At 41.6% G+C, this 17,476-nt stretch overlaps 1 protein-coding gene across 1 annotated transcript in view; it reads right to left on the reverse strand.

The window, feature by feature from the left end:
• The window catches only part of SESN1 (sestrin 1), a 595,113-nt gene that overhangs the window by 509,798 nt on the left and 67,839 nt on the right, over positions 1-17,476 (reverse strand). The gene's annotated exons all lie outside the window — the stretch shown is intronic.

Consider the following 17,476-nt stretch of genomic DNA (forward strand, 5'->3'; position numbering starts at 1 on the left):
GGACCACTGGAGGCGGGGTGCTGGCTCTCGGGACGCCTTGCAGGGAGGCGCGGAGCAGAAGGGAGCTGCGGAGCCGGCGGGGTTCCCGGGCGCGGCGACCCGCCCGCATCACTCCGGGTCCCCGCGGGCAGAAGGGCTTCAGCGGGTGCGGGGCTGGACCACTTACCCCGCAGCTCGGAGTCAGGGAGGGCCGCTTCCTTCCGGGCCGGCTTCCTGGGGTGGGCGGGCAGGCCAGACGGGGCGGCGCGCGGGCAGCGCCCACCGGGGACACGAGCGAGCGAGCGAGCGGGCGAGCGGGGTGTGCCCGGCGCGGGGCGCGCGGCCGAGCGGCGCTTGCTTTCTTCGTGCCTTATTAGCAGTTCAGGACACGCGCCTTTCCAGGCTCGGGGCAGCCCCAGGCCCGCCCCACTCAAGGGTGGTGCCGCAGGGAGGGAGTGGCGCCCCGAGGCCCCGCTCGGTTGACGGGGGTGGGGTGGGGTGGCGAGGAGGGGGACCGCCCAATGGTCCCTAGAAGGAGCCCCATCGCGGTGCCAATGGCCACGCCGCCAGCCCAGCCTGCCTCTCCCTGGAGGTCCCGACACCGCCCCTGGAAGGCCCTTGTGGGTCCGACGAGAACTTCGTGGAGGCACCGCGGGTTGATTGGTGGCGCCGGGACGTCTGAGTCACCAAAGACAAGTTCGAGTCCCTTTCTGCTGCCCATAGATCTGGTTAAGGTCAAAGGACTGCATAAAAGGAAGTGTGTGTGTGTGTGTGTGTGTGTGTGTGTTGTGTTTGTTTATATTGTTACACCACTATTGTGTGTGTGTGTTGTGTCTGTTTATATTGTTACACCACTATTGTGTGTGTGTGTGTTGTGTCTGTTTATATTGTTACACCACTATTAAGAGACTCTAGGAACCCTCTTTGTGTGTGTATGTGTGTGTGTGTTGATATTGTTATACCACAATTAAGAGGCTGTGTTTGTGTTGATACTGTTACATCACTCTTAAGAGACTCTAGGAACTCACTCTGCTGAAAACGTCTTGAGAAACTTTGAGGGGATCAACTTCCTCATTCCTAGTAAGGAAAACACAGGAAGGTAAAAGGTAAAAGATCCTTCAGCTATTCAACTAGCTAGAAATTTCATTTCTTGTCTGCTCTGAGAACTGCCTTCATCTCAATGAACACACTATCCAGCTTCCCCCATCCCCCTTTTTAACTGAAAGGAAAACTGAGGCTCTGTGACTCGTAATAATGTTCAACATAAGGGACAGAGCTGGCCTGGGATGTACATCCATCTAGATTCCCTCCCCACACTGTTGGGGCTTCCTAAGTGATTCCACAAGGCTGTATTATAAAGACTCAATTTCTAGTTTTGAAGAGATGCCATTGTTAGTTAGGCTGGCAGTACTGACAAAAACAGAGATGGGCTAAGAGGTTGGGTTCTCCTGATAATCAGGGTCCAGGACAAGTTGGGCTCTCCTCTCTGCTTCCTTTGCACTTTGCATTCTTCTGGAAATCCTTCAAGACCCAGTAAGACAAAGACAGGCCTGCTCTCAGGGAGAGCTGGGAATTGAGTCAAGTCACCCTCAGAAATCCAGGGCAGCCTCCAGTTGGAACTACTTGAGTTCTGAAAAGTAATTTACCATGCGGAGTGAAATGAGTTTGTCCAATAGCTGACACACCTCTATTTAAATAGCTGGCATAAAAGTGTTCAAAAGTCCACTCTACATGTGTTAGCAGAATCGCCATTTCCCTTCCATTAGCTGATAGTAAGTAGTGACTGCTTTGATGTGCTTGTCAAAGGCCTGGTGGGTTCTGGTCCTTAGTGCAATGTCTCACGTGCAAGGGTTTCAACCTATTGGAGTGTACGTGGCTCTCTGAACAGACGGTAAGATTAGCCCTTTAAAAAGATCACAGAACAATGATTACTTCATTGCTAATATATATATTTATTTTTATTTATTTATTACTTAGATTTTTGCTTTATATTAAGATACACTGCAAGTGGTCTATAATTTAGAAACTATGATTTGATTCTAGCTTGCACTCTATTGACCTTGGAAAAGTCACTAGTCATCTTGCTTCAATCTTCTAAGATCTCTACATACTAGCAGATTAATTATTCAACCTCTCAGCACATTTCAATTATCAAATCTGGGGTCAGAGAAATTAGATAGTAGGGGTGAGTGTAGCCGCTCTGATTCAATCACAGGCACCACATATGGTCCCAAAGGCACTACTGGGGCCCTGAACACAGAGCTAGGAAGCACTGAGCACTGCCAGATGAATTCCCCAAATTAAAATGAAAACAAAAATGTCATAAATTTTAAATTTCAATATCGGGGGCTCTAATAAATGTGCTAATAAATGTTCTGTTCTAATGAAAAGAATACCTAAACCAAATTCAATTGATAGTTTCTTCAAAGGAAAAAGTATCCTATACCAAAGTTGAAATAATTTTCTTTTTATTTAGTATAATCTTTATTTAAATATTGTGATCACAAATATGATTGTAGTTGGGTTTCAGTCATAAAAAGAATACCCCCCTTCCCCAGTGCAACATTCCCACCACCAATGCCCCCATCTCCCTCCTCTCACACTCCCTGCCTGTATTCGAAACAGGCATTCTACTTCTCTCACTCATTAACATTGTCATGGTAGTTGTTACCACTCTGTGGTGAGCTTCATGAGGTCCTTCTGGCACTCATCTCTGGGCATTATTACAATAATGTCTTATTTTGCTTAATGACCATATATAAGTGAGACTATTCTGTGTGTGTGTCTCTCTCTCTGGCTTATTTCACTCAGCATAATAGTTTCCATGTCTATCCATGTATAGGAAAATTTCATGACTTCATATCTCCTGAAGGTTGCATAATTATTCCATTGTGTAGGGCCAGAGCAGTAAAATGTTTGCCTTGCACAAGGCCAACACAGGACAGATCCCAGTTTGAATCCCAGCATCCCATATGGTCCCCTGAAACTCCAGGAGAGAGAGCCATTCATCTGTTGAAGGACATCTTGATTGTTTCCAGTGTTTGGCTATTGTAAATAGAGCTGCAATGAATATAGGTGTGAGGAAGGCATTTTTGTATTGTGTTTTTGTGTTCCTAGGGTATATCCCTAGGAGTGGTATAGATGCATCATATGGGAGCTCAATTTTCAGTTTTTTGAGGAATCTCCATATTGTTTTCAATAAAGGCTGAACTAAGTGGCATTCCCACCAGCAGTGAACGATAATTCCTTTCTCCCCACATCCCCGCCAGCCCTGATTGTTCTTGTTCTTTGTGATGTGTGCTAGTCTCTGTGGTGTGAGATGGCACCTCATAGTTGTTTTGATTTGAACCTTCCTGATGATTATTGATATGGAGCATTTATTCGTATGCCTTTTGGCCATTTGTAGGAAATAATTTTTTTATCTGCAAGTTTTTTCCTTACTTAGAATCTTAAATTTGAGTCATGACCTTCATTATATGTATATCTAGAACTAAAAATACTGGCATAACTTCATTGGCCATTTGGATAAAATGAGTGGTTGTTGCATGCAAAGTTTGTTTATATAGAGTCCCATTCTGTTGTCTTTGGAAATAGTCACGCCTGCAGTGTCCTGGGTTAAACGGCCATTGAGAAAGTTAGTTTGCCCTTTGAGCACCAAGTTGTTGGATTCCTGTGATTCCATCCTTAGCTCTTTTCCTTACTATTCATTTCCTGACAAGATACTAGGACCAGACACTAGGTCCTTAGCACTGCAGGTAATGTGTAAAAGGCACGTTGCACCTGTAGGTCAGTGTGTCACGGTCTTGGCCTGGCAGCAGTGGCTGCAATATGATAAGATACAGCTCTTTTTTTGTTTTGTTTTGTTTTGTTTTTGGGCCACACCCGGCCGTGCTCAGGGGTTACTCCTGGCTGACTGCTCAGAAATAGCTCCTGGCAGGCTCGGGGGACCATATGGGACACCGGGATTCGAACCAACCACCTTTGGTCCTGGATCGGCTGCTTGCAAGGCAAAGGCCGCTGTGCTATCTCTCCGGGCCCATAAGATACAGCTCTTAAAGTCAAGATAATTACCAACAAAGCTGCCAATCTAGTATGCTGGGAATGTATAAATGAAGTGGCTTAATTTATCTGAGACAGAGAGGGCCTCATTGAGGAAACGACACTTACCCTAAATTTTAACAGACAAACACATTAGTCAGCCAGTCAGTAAGAGCAGAAACATTTTAAGCCTGAGAAATTGCCTGTTGCAAGGCATTAAAGCAGGAAGTCAGTAAGTCAGTAAGTGTGCTTGGGGCAGGAGGAAGTCAGTGTGGCTATAAATGAAAATAAGGCAGAGGAAGATACATTTTTTTTTTTTTTAAATTTTGCTTCTTGGACCACAGCTGGTAGTGCTTAGGGGTTGCTTCTGGTACTTAAAACTCAGGAATTACTCCTGGTGGTACTCAGGGGACTGACCATATGGGATGCTGGAGATTAATATGGGTTGGGCAAGGCAAACACATTACCGAAGGAAGATGATTTTTATTCCATCCTGAGTGAAGCAGTAGAACCTGTAGAAGGACTTTACAAAGAGCAGACATGACCATGTTTTCCTTAATGAGACTATTCAGACATTTATTTTGATGCTTCTAATGGTCCAGTGGTGAATTCTACTTGATTAGTGGGTTTCAGCTTTTATTACTGAACTCATTTATCAAATAAGAAGTTGAAAAATTACACCTAGTAGATAAGTTCCTATGGAGAAAGGAGTTGTGAGAGATAGATAAAATTTGCCAAAGGTGGTGGTGGTGGTGGGTCCCAGAAATGGCACAGCAGTTAGCCCAACATATGTCTTACCCTGGCTCAGTCCCTGGCAACAACCCCCCCCCCCCCGCACCCATGCCACACAGAATAAGAAGTTTTAGGAGAGCTAAAGGTCCATCTTTTTTCTTATTCTTATTTTTACCTTTGGGTGACAACTGGATGTTCTCAGGTGAACATGAAGTACCAGGGATCAAAAGTAACCTCTGTATGCAAACCATGCACTGAGCTCACTGAACTCTCTCTGATCCTAGGAGTCATTCTTAATTGCCTTTCTCAACATCCTCATGTCCAACCTTGCCTCATACTAGATTTTTCATCCAAATGATTCTCATAATTCATATTGCTAGGTCACTGTCTGGACATTGCAAGGCTTGACTGTTTTTCAGTTGATATTTTTGGGCCATACTAAGCTATACTCAGAGCCTGCTCCTGGGTTATTGTCTGGAGGTGCCACTTCATGTGGTATAAGGGATCAAACCCAGGATCCTACAGGCAAAACATATTCTCTAGCCCTTTGAGTTGTATCACTGGTCTCTGGCTGATTTGTTTTTGATGGGGGTAGGTCCCAAGCTGTGCTTACAGGGTCTGTATTGGGCACATGCAAGGTAAGCACCTTACCTGCTGTATTTTCTCTCCAGCTCTCTATTTATTTGTCTTTTATTCTTTTATTACTTCTCTTAGAAGTCAAGCAAAATGATTTCAAGATGACACAAGGGACTTAATCTTGATATCAGGACTTCAAAGGTTAAAAATATTGATAGGGGAGCAGAGAGATAGGATAGGAATTAAAACACATGCCTTGCTTGTGGCCAACTTCAGTTCAATCCCTGGAACCACATATGTCCCCCCAAATACTGCCAGGAGTGATTCCTTAGCAAAGAGTTAGGAGTAAGCTCTGAGCACCTTTGGGTGTGACCCTAAAACCAAAACCCAAATAATAAATAGGTTCAGAATCAGGTGACTAGGTAGGCTGTAGAGGGGAAAAATGAACTAAAATAAAAAGTCAAGTTATTATGTTGGGAACCTTTAGATTTTAATTTAAAATTAATATAAAATTATATAATTGACAAGGTTCCAAGAAACTCAGACAGATTGGCAGTAGGGTCCTCTTTGTGACTCAGAAGCACCATTTTCACACCTAGGTCAGTGTATTAGGTACACTAGAGAAGCACTGGATGAGTGCATGGTCCTAAAGTGATATAATTTATGAATACTAATAACTTGAATTAAATCATGAGTACATGTTCTAAAACCAAGGAAGTTCTCTCTCCTGACCCTGCTCAGGTTTTTGACATTCCTGCACAGCACACAGGGTTTAGTACAGATTCATAGGGGATAAACCACTATGATTTCTTGTTACTGTTATCTTAAATATCTATTTACATATAGTATTTCTAGATTTTTATATTTAAATATGTCTGTATTTTTCTCAGACAGAAAATGCTTGCTGCTTAATTATGTCTAAAGGATTTAAAAGATAAACTATCCCAGTACATTTAGCTCCTTTAGAGGCCATTCGAGATACATGCTATTTATCTAGAGAAGGAAGTGGGAGTTTCAGGTGTAATTTCTCCATACTTGCTTGATACAAAAGAATTTTCTTTCCTTTCTTTTTTTGGTTCTTGGGCCACACCCAGTGAGGCTCAGGGGTTACTCCTGGCTATGCGCTCAGAAGTTACTCCTGGCTTGGGGGACCATATGGGACGCTGGGGGATCGAACCGCGGTCTGTCTCAGGCTAGCGCTGGCAAGGCAGACACCTTACCTCTAGAGCCACCGCGCCGGCCCCTTCTTTCAATTCTTAAGGAATATAAAAAATAAAGATAAAATATTATTTCTTACAAATAAGGGAGCAAAACAAAATATGCCCTAAATGTAATTTTGTTTTTATTTGGGGGGGGTCAGAGCTGGCAGTGCTTAAATTACTTCTGTCTGTGCACTCAGTGATTATTCTTGGCAGGTTCTGAGGACAATATGGGAAGCCCAGGATCAAATGTGGGTTGGCCCTGTTCAAGGCAAACAACCTACACACTGTTCTATTGCTTCAATCCCCAAAAGTAATATATCTTATCAAGAATTAGGTAAAAAAAAAAGGGGGGGGGGGAGATAGCACAGCGGTGTTTGCTTTGTAAGCAGCCGATCCAGGACCTAGGGTGGTTAGTTCGAATTCCAGCGTCCCATATGGTCCCCCGTGCCTGCCAGGAGTTATTTCTGAGCAGATAGCCAGGAGTAACCTCTGAGCACCACTGGGTGTGGCCAAAAAAAACCAAAAAAAATAAAAGAAAGGATTAGGTAAAAAGGGTCATGCACAGAGAGGTTCATGCCAGGGACTTAAGAGTGCATGTCATTATGCCACTGGCTGATATTTGATCCCCAGCACTTCATATGGTCCCCCAAAGATCGCCAGGAACAAGCCCTGAGAATCATTGGGTATGGCTCCAAAATAACAACAAAATCAAAACCCCCAAAGGTTTATGCCAGTTTAGGCATTTTTTCCAAAGCATTAACTTAATTTTGTTGTTGTTGTTGTTGTTTGTTTTTTGGGCCATACCTGGTGATGCTCAGAGGTTATTCCTGGCTATGTGCCCAGAAATCGCTCCTGGCTTTGGGGACCATATGGGACGCTGGGAGGATCGAGTTATGGTCCATATTAGGTTAGCCACGTGCAAGGCAAACGCCCTACCATTTGTGCCACCTCTCTGGTCCCAACATTAACTTAATTTTTATCCAGTTAGTAAATTTTGATTAAGCTCTAAATCAATGATGGTTAAATACTATTATCATACTCAGTTTTATTGTGAAAGAAAAAAAAATCTTTTGCTATTGTTTTATGTGAAAAACTTGCTTGAAAGCTAATTTCAGGAAGATTATCAGTTTTATCAAAAAAGGTCCTGGGCTAGGGAGAAGGCATTAAATGCTGGAGTGCATGCCTTTCGATGGGATCACGGAAATGGTGATCCCAGCTCCTGCAAGGACGGGTGTGCTTCCTCCCCCAAAAGAAGTTCTATTACATTAATAAGCAGATAACATACAGATAAACCTAGGGTTGGTACTAGTGAGCCCAACACATGAATCAACAAGCCTGTGCTCTACTTGTAGCTCTGCACTTAATGTGTGACCTTGAGCAGTGAATTTAATTTGCTTATGCCTCAATGTTCTCATGTCAAATAAACAGACATAATGATACTTCCCTCATAGAAATGTCATGAAAATGTACTAAAGTTAAGTTTATTGCTTCATTTGGGCTATAGGTGTGTCCCAGAGTCTATCTCCCTTTTCATTCCAGATGGTCAGATGTTCTGGGTTGAACTATGCTCCAATTAGGTTGATAACCTAATTCCCAGTGCCTCAGCGTGTACCTAGACAGGTAATTAAAAGAGGTAAGTGTGGGACCAGAGAGAAAGCTCATGCTTCACATGTAGTAGCACTGGGTTTAACCTCTGGTACCTAATGAGCACCTTCCCCTGAACACCCCTGGATGTGAGCCTACTCCCCCCACCCCTGCAAATGTAAGTGAAAATGTGGTATTAAAGCGGCCCTAATGCTCCTGACTAGTATCCTTGAAAGGTTAGGACAGACACTGAGCAGACAGAGGGACCTTAAAAGGAACCAACCCTGCTGACTCTTTAATTTTGGATTTCTAGCATCCAGAATTGTGAGAAAAAACATTTGTTGTTTAAGAATCAGATTAAGTGCAAGTCTCAAATTAGTACTGGCAGTCCCTCAGCAGACTACAGTGCCAGTCATGGCTAGATTAGTTGATTAGAGCCCTAAATGTAGTGTTATGTAGATCCTATTTTCTGTGTGCCATGACTTAGAAGACATTTGAGGAGCATGTATATGAGATTCATACCTAGTACACTTGGCTTCGTCCCTGCCCTACAGTAAAGATTCACTATGCGGAAGATCTTATTATTCTGATTTATGAAACTAAATGTAGGAGAAACTATTTTACTCAGCAGTATTTTTTGGATTGCTCATAACATTTACAAGAAATTCAGATTTGGGCCGGGCGGTGGCGCTGGAGGTAAGGTGCCTGCCTTGCCTGCACTAGCCTAGGACGGACCGCGGTTCGATCCCCCGGCGTCCCATATGGTCCCCCAAGAAGCCAGGAGCAACTTCTGAGCGCATAGCCAGGAGTAACCCCTGAGCGTCACAGGGTGTGGCCCAAAAACCAATAAAAAAAAAAAAAAAAAAAAAAAAAAAAAAAAAAAAAAAAGAAATTCAGATTTATTATGTTACTTGAGGCAGAAGTAATCAAGTATAGAAGCAACTTTCAAGAAATAGGTAAGCATGCAAATGAATATCTTAAGGCTAGCCCCTTATAGAAAGCCAGAATTGCCCATGAAAGTGAGAAGGTACATTTCTGTAACCTGAATACACACGATTCTACTATTTCCTAAGAAACTGTTTATTAAAACAATTGAGTGTGCTTAATCAAACAACTGCAATGAACTGTGAAGTATGGCAGCAGCAATTTCTTCAGAGACAGACATTCTGTCTGTTTACATTTCTGGGTCATTCCTGGTGTTGTAGAGACCATATGGTGAAGGAATCCAGATCATGAAGTACATGCAAAGCATGCACTTCAGCCCTTTGAGCTATCTCTACCACTGCCCACACCCAGCTTAAAGCTCCAAGGTCACCTCTAGTGATGTAGGATAGGAAACTCAGGACTCTTTCTTGTACACTAGTGCTTTGAGCTCTTTCCCAGTCTTGACAGCTTTGCCTCTGACATTTTCCATGGAACAACCACTGACTTTAAAACTGGATTTTGTGCAAAGGGACAGAATGTGTTTTAGGGACACAGCAGAGAGGCTGGGATTACAAAGCTATCATTTAATTTCCCTTCACCAGCAAGTCAGAGAACAGACTCAAAGTAGGAGGATGCCAGAAGCCACAGGCACCCAGCAAAGCACTCACATGCAGTGTAACCAGTGAAATGAGGAACTGGGCATTAATTTTAACTAACATTAAAAAAATGATACAGGGCTAGAGAGTACCATGATGAAAGCACTTGCCATATATGTGGACACCCCCAGTTTGATCAAGCCTCATAGGAGTGATTCCTGAGCAAAGGCCAAGAGTAGACACTGAGCACTATGGGTTGTGGCCCAGGTCTTACCCCCCCAAATTTTTTTGATGTTTTAGTTATTAAAAACAAAGTCATGTAGGTTTTTCACTGCTTTTGACTGAGAGTTTGTTTCCTAAATACATTTGACTTATTTGGAAGATAGTATTTAAAAGAATATAAACTATCTTAATATATCTTTGTATCCCATATTGAAATACTGTTTGGTAAACATTAGATTAAACTATTCATTAAAATAAATATCTTTGTTTATAATGTTATAACTAAACTTTTAAATTGCATATTGGTTCACAGTATATTTCTTTTAAATAACACAGAGGTTGGCTGTCAGGAGCTAAACCTTACTTAGATCTATGTGAGCTAAACCTAACTTAGATCTATGTAGTTAAAAATTCACTGACTGGGTTAGAACGATAGTACAGTGGCTAGGGCATTCATCTTGCATGCAGCCAACCTGAGTTTGATCTCCTGCATCTCATATGGTTTCCCAGTAGCACAGTGAGTGCACAGCCTAGAATAACCCCTGAGCATCACTAGGAATGGCCCCCAAACAAAATATGCACTGACTAGTAACACCAAATTAAATGTGAAAGTAACACAGAAGTCACCTAAACTCAACAAACAAGACCAATAGAATGCTCAGCTAGCAACAAAAAGCTTAGAAAACCTTTAGACATTGAACACATTGTGACTATTTTTTTCCCTTCTTGGGCCACACCCTGTGATGCTCAGAGGTTACTCCTGGCTATGTGCTCAGAAATCATTCTTGGCTGGGGGACCATATGGGACGCCAGAGCATAGAACCAAAGTCCATCCTAGATCAGCCACGTGCAAGGCAAACCTACCACTGTGCTATTGCTCCAGCCCCTGAAGTATATAAATTTTTTTTTTTTTTTTTTTGGTTTTTGGGTCAAACCCGGCAGCACTCAGGGGCTATTCCTGGCTCTACACTCAGAAATTGCCCCCAGCAAGCTCGGGGGATCATATGGGATGCTGGGATTCGAACCAATGTCCTTCTGCATGCAAGGCAAATGCCTTACCGCTGTGCTATCTCTCCGGTCCCAAGTATATCAATTTTTACAAATTTTCTTTCATTGAAGTTTTTTTTTTTTTGACAATCTCAATACCATTTAGTTGTACCAAGTAATATTAAATAAATTATTTTGTGCCTGGCAATGGGGCAGGTTTAAGGGTTGGTGAGAAATTGAAACAATGATATAGGAAACATTACATTGGTGGTGATATTGGTATTGGAACATTGAATGCCAGAAACAGTTACATTATGAACAACTTTGTAAACCACGGTGTTTAAATAAAGTTAATAAAGTAAAAAAAGTCACTCATTTTGCTAGCTCAAAGGGCTGAGTGCAGGCTTTGCATACTGGAGCCCCAGTTCCATCAATAGAATGACAGAGCATCACTTGAGTATGATGCTGGAGTAGGGCCTAAGCACTGCTGGGTGTAGCTCCCAAACAAACAATAAAAGCACTCAGTGACTTGGATCGCCATGTTCCTTTTATGGAAAACATGGGCCAGTGGGCTTTGAAAGGGTAGTACAAGATTTGCTTTTTTTTTTCATTTTTGGTTTCTGTTTTTGGGCCATTCCCAGCAGTGCTCAAGATTACTCCCGGCTCTGTACTCAGGAATCACACTGGGCATCACATGCTATGCCAGGGGTCAAACAAGTAAAGGCAAGCATGGTACCCATTATACTATCTCTCCATATAATGATGTGAACCCATATCAAATAGAGTTCAGGGGCTACTTTAGGCTTGATATTTTTGGGTTGTGTTTGGGGAGCATTCCTGGGAACATGTGACAGGGATTGAACCTGAGCTTCCTACATACATAGCATGTACCCAGCTATGTCTTTGGCCCTAAATTCGTATTTTAAGAATAAGGTTGAAGGACTGGAATACAGCCAGTAGGGAGCTTCCCTTGCACATAGCTGACCTGGGTCATTCATTGCCTGACACTCATATGGTTCTCTGACCCCCACCAAGATTAATCCCTGAGCAGAACCTAAAAGCACCTGAACAGTGCTAGGTATGGCCCCAAAACATAAACAACAACAAAAAGTAAAACAATCAAAAAAGAGGAAAGAGGGGACAGAGCAATAGCTCAGCAGTAGAGCATTTGCCTTGCATGCGGCTGACCCAAGACGGACCTTGAGGGTTAGATCCCTCAAGTCCCATATGGTTTCCCAAGCTAGGAGCGATTTCTGAGCACATAGCTAAGAGTAACCCTTGAGCGTCACCTGGTGTGGACCCAAAAAACAAAACAAAAAAAAAAGAGAAAATAAGATTGAAACAAACAGTAGTGATGACTAAATTAAGTAATTGATAGAATTTCAGGGTACTAAACAATAAAGGCCTTTGTATTATCAGGGCTAATGTAAAAATTGGTTAATACATGAGATAGAAGTGACTTTGGGGACTCTGCTAGGCCTCTTAAAAGCACGGCAGACTTCTTGAGACTTTGCTCTGCTTGCTCCGGCCTGGGAATTTTGATCCTCTCTGGCATCCTTTCCTGAGGGCTTGCTTCTCCTGAGGTAAGTCTTCCCTGACCAGAGACTGTGGATTTAGCTGACTCTGCTGGGCCTCTTTAAAGCGGGGCAGAGATCTTGAGGCTTCTCTCTGCTTGGTCTGCAAGGCCTGGGAATCTTGATCCTCTCTGGCATCCTTCCCCTGAGGCCTCACTTCTCCTGAGGTGAGTCATCCCACCCAAAAGGGGTGGAGCTACTTCGCAGCTACACACTCCACCTAGCCAATGAATACTACTACAACTCACAGAAAAATCCACAATACAAGCATGACAAAGTGGAAAAAATGCAGACCAACATCAGGTATATAGAGAATGAAGATGGCAACTCTGATGTCCCAAAAATGGCAAACCACCTAGTTAGTCTCTCAGATATTAAGATTAGGGAAGAAATATGGAGGATGTTCACAAAACTCAAAGAAAGCATAGATCGAGTTGAACATAACACTAATAAGAATCAAGAGAATATGAAGACAGAAATCAGAAAACTCCAAACTGAAATAATAGGTCTGAAAAACTCAGTAGACAAATTGAAAAACTCAATGGAAAGCCTCTCCAAAAGGGTAACAGCAGCTAAGAATAGAATTAGTGAGCTGGAAGATGAGATGCATAACAACTCCAGCAGAAGAGATTGGAATAAAAGCCTAAAAGCAAAAGATCAGACAATGGAAAAATTAGTCAAAGAATGTGAACAGATTAAAATAGAAGTCTTTGATGAACTCAAAAGAAACAACTTAAGAATCATTGGAGTTCCAGAGACCCAGGAAGAAAGTCTAAAGGAAGACTCAACAGTCCAGAACATCATCACAGAGAAAATACCAGAGCTTAAGAATACATGTGACCAAATCCTGCACGCCGAAGAGTACCAGCTAAAAGTGACCCCAGGAAAAACATCCCAAGATACATCCTAGTCACAATGATGAATCCCACAGATAGAGACAGAATATCGAAAGCAGCAAGATCAAAAAGGGAAATTACATTCAATGGAGCATCCTTGAGATTTACAGCAGATCTGTCACAAAAAACACTCAAGGCCAGAAGGCAGTGGAGGGATATGGTGACAAAACTCAATGAAATAAATGCTTGGCCTAGAATACTGCACTCAGCAAAAATCACTTTCAGGTTTGAAGTAAGAATACATGGCTTCACAGATAAACAACATCTCAGAAACTTTACAGACTCAAAACCAGCCTTAAAAGAAAAGTTGAAAAATCTACTTTAAAGACATGACTTATCAACAGACACACCAAACTTCTACACAAAGAAGGCACTAAATCCCATGACAATTATCTCTCTCAATGTGAATGGACTAAATGCACCCATTAAGAGACACAGAGTGGCTAAATGGATCAATAAAAACTGAATCCAACCTTCTGCTGCCTACAAGAAACACACCTGAATAGTCAGAACAAACATAGACTCAAAATCAAAGGCCGGAGGAAAATCATCCAAGCAAACAATACCCTTAAAAAAGCTGGAGTGGCCAAACTAATATCAGATGACACAAACTTTATACTCAGAAAAGTTGTAAGGGACAAAGATGGACATTTTGTACTAATTAAGGGATATGTAAGCAGGAAGAAATCACTCTCCTAAACATATATGCACCCAATGAGGGACCAGCAAAGTATTTAGTACAATTGTTGACAAATCTGAAAAAGGATATAAATAATAACAAAATAATTGTGGGAGACCTCAACAGGTCCTTTCAACACTTGATAGGTCAACCAGATTGAAACCCAACAAAAAAAATACTAGCCTCAAAAAAGAGAAATGGAAGAAAGAGCCCTAGTAAATATATATATATGACACTCCATTACCAGAACTCTGGGTACACATTCTTCTCCAATGTACATGGGTCATTCTCCAGAATAGACCACATGCTGGTACATAAAACATACCTCCATAAAGTCAAGAGGATAGATATTTGCAGGCTACCTTCGCTGACCATAAGGCTCTGAAATTATATATGAACTACAAAGGGACACAGAAGAAAAACTTTAGCACCTGGAAATTAAACAGACTACTACTGAACCACCAGTGGGTCCGAGATAAAATCAAAGAGGAAATCAAAACTTTCCTGGAAACAAATGACAATGAAGACACAAACTATCAGAACCTCTGGGACACAGCAAAAGCGATCCTTAGAGGAAAATTTATAGCTTTGCAAGCACACATCAGGAAGGAAGAAGGGGCATACCTGAATAACTTAATGACACAGGTTATAGAACTAGAAAATGATCAATAAAAAGAACAAAAACTAGGGAGACAGAAGGAAATAACAAAGCTGAGAGCAGAAATCAATGAAGTGGAAACCCAAGAAACAACCCCAATGATCAATAAAAGCAGTTATTTTTTTTTTGAAAAAAAAAAACAAGATTGATAGACCATTGACAAAACTCACAAAGAAAGAGAGGAGGGGCCGGCGAGGTGGCGCTAGAGGTAAGGTGTCTGCCTTGCAAGTGCTAGCCAAGGAAAGGACCACGGTTTGATCCCCCAGTGTCCCATATGGTCCCCCCAAGCCAGGGGCAATTTCTGAGCGCGTAGCCAGGAGTAACCCCTGAGCATCTAACGGGTGTGGCCCGAAAAAGCAAAAAAAAAAAAAAAAAAAAGAAAGAGAGGGAGAGAAACTTGATAATCTGTATCAGAAATGAAAAGGGAGAGATCACTATGGATACTGCAGAGATTCAAAGGACATTGAGAGACTACTTTGAGAAAATCTATGCCACTAAATATGAGAACCTGGAACAAATGGATAAATTCTTGAACTCTTATAACATTCCACGGTTGAATAAAGAGAATGTAGCATATCTAAACACCCCCATCACCATTGAGGAAATTAAAATGGTAACCAAATATCTGCCAAAAACAAAAACCCAGGCCTGGATGGATTTGCAACTGAATTCTTTCAAACCTTTCAAGAGGAACTACTACCAATCCTGGCCTGGCTCTTTCATGAAATTGAAAAAACGGGACACTTCCAAATAGCTTTTATGAAGCCAACATAACCTTGATAGCCAAACCAGACAGAGATGCTGCCAAAAAAGAAAATTACAGAGCAATATCTCTGATGAACACAGATGCAAAGATCCTCAACAAAATCCTGGCAAATAGGATTCAATGCCTCATCAAGAAGATCATTCACTATGATCAAGTAGGATTCATCCCAGGAATGCAAGGATGGTTTAACATCCATAAATCTATCAATATGATATAAAACATCAACAACAAAAAAATTAAAAACCACGTGGTCAAATCAATAGACACAGAGAAAGCATTTGATAAGGCCCGAAACCCATTCTTGATCAAAACTCTCAGCAAGATGGGAATGAAAGGAACCTTTCTCAATATAGTTAAGGCCATGTACTGCAAGCCAATGACAAATATTATCCTCAATGGAGAAAAACTAAAAGCCTTTTCTCTAAATTCTGGTACAAGACAAGGCTGTCCTCTCTCACCACTCCTCTTCAACAAAGTACTGGAAGTACTTGCTATAGCAATTAGGCAAGAAAAAGATATCAAGGGAATCCAGATAGGAAAGGAAGAAGTCAAGCTCTCACTGTTTGCAGATGACATAATGCTTTACTTAGAAAACCCTAAAAACTCTACCAAAAAGCTTCTAGAAACAATAGATTCATATAACAATGTGGCAGGCTACAAAATTAACACACAAAAATCAATGGCCTTTTTATACACCAATAATGATAGGGAAGAAATGGACATTAAGAAAACAACCCCATTCACATTAGTGTCACACAAACTCAAATATATTTTGGAGTCAAGCTGACTAAAGACATGAAAAGACCTATTCAAAGAAAACTATAAAACCCCGCTCCAAGAAATAAGAGAAGACATGCGGAAATGGAAACACATATCCTGCTCATGGATTGGCACGATTAACATAATTAAAATGGCAATACTCCCCAACACATTGTACAGATTTAATGTGATCCTTCTAAATATATCCATGACATTTTTCAAGTCACACCCGGCAGCACTCAGAGGTTCCTACTGGCTCTACTCTCAGAAATCGTCCCTGGCAGGCTCATGACATTTTTCAAAGTGGATCAAACACTTATGAAATTCATTTGGAACAATAAACACCCTCATATAGCTAAAGCGCTCTTGGGAAAAGGAATATGGGAGGCATTACTTTCCCCAATTTTAAACTGTATTACAAAGCAATAGTTATCAAAACAGCATGGTATGGAATAAAGACAGACCTTCACATCAGTGGAATAGGCTTGAGTACTCTCATAGAATGTTCCCCAGGCATACAATCATCTAGTTTTTGATAAAGGAGTAAGAAATCCTGAATGGAGCAGGGAAAGCCTCTTCAACAAGTGGTGTTGGCACAACTGGTTAGCCACTTGCAAAAAAGCAAACTCAGACCCCCATCTAACACCATGTACCAAAATAAAATCCAAATGGATTAAAGACCTTTATATCAGATATGAAACCCTGAGATATATAGAACAACACATAGGGAAAACACTCTATGACATTGAGACTAAAGGCATCTTTAAGGAGAAAACAGCACTCTCCAAACAAGTGGAAGCAGAGATAATCAGATGGGAATATATTAAGATCAGAAGCTTCTGCACCTCAAAGGAAATAGTGCCCAGGATACAAGAGCCACCCACTGAGTGGGAGAAACTATTCACCCAATACCCATAGATAAGGGACTAATATCCAAAATATACAAGGCACTGATAGAACTTTACAAGAAAAAAACATCTAATCCCATCAAAAAATGAGAAGAAATGAACAGACACTTTATCAAAGAAATACAAATGACCAAAAGGCATATGAAAAGATGCTCCACATCACTAATCATCAGGGAGATGCAAATCAAAACAACTATGAGGTACCATCTCATGCTATAGAGACTGGCACACATCACAAAGAATGAGAACAAGCAGTGCTGGCAGGGATGTAGAGGGATAGGAACTCTCTTTCACTGCTGGTGGGAATGCCATCTAGTCCAACCTTTATGGAAAGTAATGTGGAGATTCCTCCAAAAACTGAGAATTGAGCTCCCATACGATATTCTGGGATAACTT

Source organism: Suncus etruscus, chromosome 4, assembly GCF_024139225.1.
Source record: "Suncus etruscus isolate mSunEtr1 chromosome 4, mSunEtr1.pri.cur, whole genome shotgun sequence".
NCBI classification, from domain to species: domain Eukaryota; kingdom Metazoa; phylum Chordata; class Mammalia; order Eulipotyphla; family Soricidae; genus Suncus; species Suncus etruscus.